General features: G+C 54.0%; 1 long non-coding RNA gene across 2 annotated transcripts; it reads left to right on the top strand.

Moving 5' to 3' along the window:
• Positions 1 to 1,143: 1,143 nt before the first annotated feature.
• Positions 1,144 to 2,190, top strand: LOC115274649. 2 transcript variants are annotated; one of them, XR_003901205.1, is made up of 2 exons: positions 1,144 to 1,589; positions 1,973 to 2,190. It is a non-coding gene; the product is annotated as an uncharacterized LOC115274649 (long non-coding RNA). The 2 variants fall into 2 exon arrangements; XR_003901206.1 differs by having other exon boundaries at positions 1,157 to 1,589; positions 1,976 to 2,190.
• The last annotated feature ends 225 nt before the right edge of the window (positions 2,191 to 2,415 follow it).

Raw genomic sequence — 2,415 nt, 5'->3', positions numbered from 1 at the left:
ATCGGAATCCTAGGCAAGAGAAGGGAGGACACAAGAGAGTGATGATGTCCTCCCAGGCGGGGGCCAGCCATTCCTGCCCCAGCACACAGGTCCCTACCACAGAGCCTCCCTCAGGGTTCCACAGAAGTGAGTCTGCAGAGACTGCAGTACAGGGAGGAGCAGGAAAGGAGAAGGAAGAAGTGGACACGAGCACCACGCCACCTGTCCCCCACATGGTCCCATCTACAGCTTCCTCCAAGAGGGGGTTTGGTTTCTCTCAGTCTCCTTGACTAGCTTGCTTCAGAAAAGGCTGATGAGGAAGTGCTCGGTTCAGTCAGCGGAGCCACGATTTCTTGGCAGAGCAAACAACGCTCATGGAGGGAACCTGGGCTTCCACTGGTCTGTTGTTCCTGGCAGCTTTGGGTACCTCTGAAGAAAACCAGCCATGTCCTCGGTGGCCAATGGGAAGTGTTCATGGATGCGGATGGCCTCACGGATCGAAGACCAGGAAGAGCTGGATGCAGTGGCGACCCATCGCCTCTCGCCCATCGCTGAGGACGCCAGAAACTGGACCGACCACCCAAGGGAAGGAACCACTCTGGCAGCCCAAACAAAGGCTCCAAAACCCATCCCAAGAGCTTTCATGCCAAGCAGAGACTCAACTCCACATCGACCACAGCAGTCCTTAGAGGACCAGAGAGGACTAAGTAAGGAAGGGGGTTTGGACACCATGCTGGCATTGATCCCCACGGGCAACATAATGAATCCCTCTCTGAGAGCCTGCAAGGAAAACAGTAACTTGCCCCATCCATCACAGCACCCATTATGGCAAAGTCGCCACTCTTCGGCGGACCCAGAAGTATACTGTGGGCTCGGATTTTCAAAGAAATGCTTAGAAAAGGGGACGCTTGTGCTGAAAACAATCCTAAGACTAGGCCTCCACCCGTTCTCAAAGGTATACACATGAGAGGCAGTGAACCTGGGGCAGACTGGCAGGCAGCCTTTCCCAGAAGGCAGAGAACAGGGAATTCTCGGGATTTAATTCTGTGTGCAGACACCTTTACAAACGGGGAAGCTTGCCCAGGCCGTTCAGAGACGGCCTCAGAAGCTGTACACACGCTTCAAAGCAAGATCACTCCAAGGTTTGGACTGCCGCTAAGAATTCAGAGTAACAGGGCAGTGAAAACCATAGTGTCCCATGCCTTGGGCATCCGATGGAAATCACAGGCTGCCTGGAGACACCAAGTGACTTGAAAAAGGCAGCAAAGGAACTCTGGCCAAACTGTGCCAGGAAACCCACGTGATGTGGGATGAGCCCGTGCCACTGGCCCTGCAGTGGGTTAGAGGTGTCCCTCGGACGGGGCGTGGTTACTGCCCTGTGACATGTTCTGTGGAAGACTTTCTACATTCTTTTCATGACTTAGGAGTTTATGGAGGGGCTCCCATCAGGGAACTGAATACTATCAGGTACATCCAGGACCTGAGTTTGCTCCCAGCAGGTTGATGTAACCCACAGATGTGTCTTCACAGTTCCTGTCTTCCTTAGTGACATCAAATGTTGTCACTGAACAGCGAGAGCCCAGAGGAGCGGCTCCAGCCTCATGGGACAGGTCAGACCCTGCAAGGTGCTATTGATCCCTCCCACCCCCATTCCTCAGAAAATACTGGAAATTGAGCCGTGGATTCATCACACTTGAATGACAAGGACCCACAGGGTCCCTAAACCCCGTCAGCGGGGAGAGGGTCGAAAAGGACCCGGCTCAGACTAGTGAGCCTCAGCCGGACCTGAAACCATGACTCAGGGGAACTGGCCCAAGGGAATCAAGCCATGAGGACAACACACTACTTGGTCCCCACAACCCTCCACTCAAAGTCTAGACACAACCCCATACCAGAACTGTTGACCAAAGCCCACAAATCCCGGTAAGGCAGAACACTGGCTTTCATCCCGAAGGTTTCCATCTCTCTAACCCCAGTCTCTGCCCCACTTCAGCAGGAAGTCCCTGGAGCGGTCATGGTCCCAATACCCACAAGCATGAGGACCGATCAAAGGACCGTGGGGATGGAAACCGGTAACCGGAGGCTTCACAACTGCACCTTTGTACCCAGACCATTTCCCAATGCCGTTAAGCACCCCTGATGGTCTTCCTCCAAGCGGTAGAGGTGAAGCTTGCCCTCCTGCCTCCGAATTAAACCCTTGCTCTGCTTCATCCTCCAGGTCTCCGTAATGGTCTTTGCTGCGCAACGGACAGATGAACTTGGGTTTGCTGACACATGTGACAGGCATTTGGGAAAAAGACCGCTGAACCCACATGAACTCAGGCTAGGAGTTCAGTGTCTGCTCCACGGTGACACAGGGGAGGACAAGGAGAAGGTTTTGAATTCACCTTAAATTCACTGTCGGACCCCAGGGCCTCTAACCCCACGCACGGTGCC

This window comes from Suricata suricatta, chromosome 12 (assembly GCF_006229205.1).
Source record: "Suricata suricatta isolate VVHF042 chromosome 12, meerkat_22Aug2017_6uvM2_HiC, whole genome shotgun sequence".
Taxonomy (NCBI): Eukaryota; Metazoa; Chordata; class Mammalia; order Carnivora; family Herpestidae; genus Suricata; species Suricata suricatta.
The sequence above is the reverse complement of the archived record's forward strand: the minus strand, read 5'-3'. Positions and strand labels throughout refer to the sequence as shown.